This window comes from Vombatus ursinus, unplaced genomic scaffold, assembly GCF_900497805.2.
Source record: "Vombatus ursinus unplaced genomic scaffold, bare-nosed wombat genome assembly UNPS02007284.1, whole genome shotgun sequence".
NCBI classification, from domain to species: domain Eukaryota; kingdom Metazoa; phylum Chordata; class Mammalia; order Diprotodontia; family Vombatidae; genus Vombatus; species Vombatus ursinus.
Window position 1 is genome coordinate 5,834,561 of NW_020947062.1, and position 1,780 is coordinate 5,836,340.

Here is a 1,780-nt window from a genome sequence, read left to right on the forward strand (position 1 = left end):
AGAGTGCAGGGCCTGGAATCCCTGAGTTCAATCAAATCTGATCTCAGACACTTCCTAACTGTGTGACCCTGGGCATGTCACTTAACCCTGTTTGCCTCAGTTTCCTCATCTGTAAAATGAGCTGGAGAAGAAATGACTCACTCCAGTATCTTTGCCAAGAAAACCCCAATTGGGGTCACAAAGAGTTGGACACAACTGAACAACAATAATCTCTTTTTTGATAGGTAGAAAACACAATTTGCCATCGCTGCATCAGAGTTCTGAAGTCTCAATGTTGTAGTCCTTGACATAATTGTGGTCATTGTTTAAATTATTCTGCTCATTTCTATTTTTCCTTTTTGAATTTTTTTGAATTTTGTTTTTTCAATTAATGAACATTTTTGTCTCCCTTTCACCTCCCCCTTAAATAAAACAAAACAAAACCTTTGTAACAAATATTCATAATCAAGCAAAACAAACTCCAGCATGCAAAACTGTTCATCTTCTTATTAGTTCTGTATCTGTTCATACTTTCAAAGTTTTCTGAATTCGTATTTGCTGTTTTTTATGGTACAATAATATTCTATTACATTCATATGCCACCATTGCGTTCAGCCATTCCCCATTTGATTGATAGCCACTTTCCTTTCAGTCTGAATTTCAGTGTGTGTGTGTGTGTGTGTGTGTGTGTGTGTGTGTGCATAAATACTTTTTGTATATAAAGGACATTTCTTCTTTGGCCTCCTTGGGGTATATGCCTAGTAGTAATATCCCTGGTTCAAAGGGCCCATACGCTTTTTAGTATCATTTTTGTTGTTATTCAAGCATTTCAGACTCTTCATGACCCCATTTGGGGGTTTTCTTCGCAAAGATACTGGAGTGGTTTGCCATTTCCTTCTCCAGTTCATTTTACAAATGAGGAAACTGAGGCAAACAGGGTTAAGTGACTTGCCCAGGGTCACATAGCTAGTAAGTGTCTGAAGTCAGATTTTAACTCAGGTCTTCCTGACTCTAGGCTTGATGCTCTATCCACTGTGCCACCTAGCTGCCTTTAGTGTGATTGCAGAGTTCAAATCAGCCTCAAACACTTATTCTCACAAGTAAAATAGAGATAATAATAGAACTTATCTCCCAGAGTTGTGAGAATTAAATGAGATAATAATTATAAAGGTCATAGCATAATACCTGGCACATAGTAAGGGCTATATAAATGCTAGCTATTATTATTATCTGAATTTTAAAAAAAGGAGAGATGACAATCATAATCCCTCAAAAGACACATTTATGAGAGGTAAACAAGAAAGGTTGGGGACAATGGGTGTGGGATACTTCATAGTTTGTCAGATGTGGTTGATATGTTGATTCATTTTTCTGAATTGTTTTTTCACTTTTATTCTTAGTTACAAGGGAAAGCCCATTGGCTAAGGAATGAATAATCTGGAAATGAATGTAATATAAAAACAAAACGCATCAATAAAATTATTTCAAAAAGTGATAAGCAAGGAAACTACATTATGACTATATGCTTCATAAGTAATGAAACAATATTAATACTAAATATTCATGCACTGAATGACATAGCATATCTAGATACTTAAAGGAAAAGTTAATCAAACTACAGGGGAAATAGACAGTTAATAATTGTTGGGTACTTCAATATGACCTTTTGAGGGCTAGACAAATCCAATAGAAAGGTAAGCCACAAAGAAGTTAGGGAACTGGATAGAATTTTAGAAACTAAATATTCTAAGCTTCTGCTAATTAGTGAGTGAGATTCAAAGGCAGTGCAAGCTTTGCATGG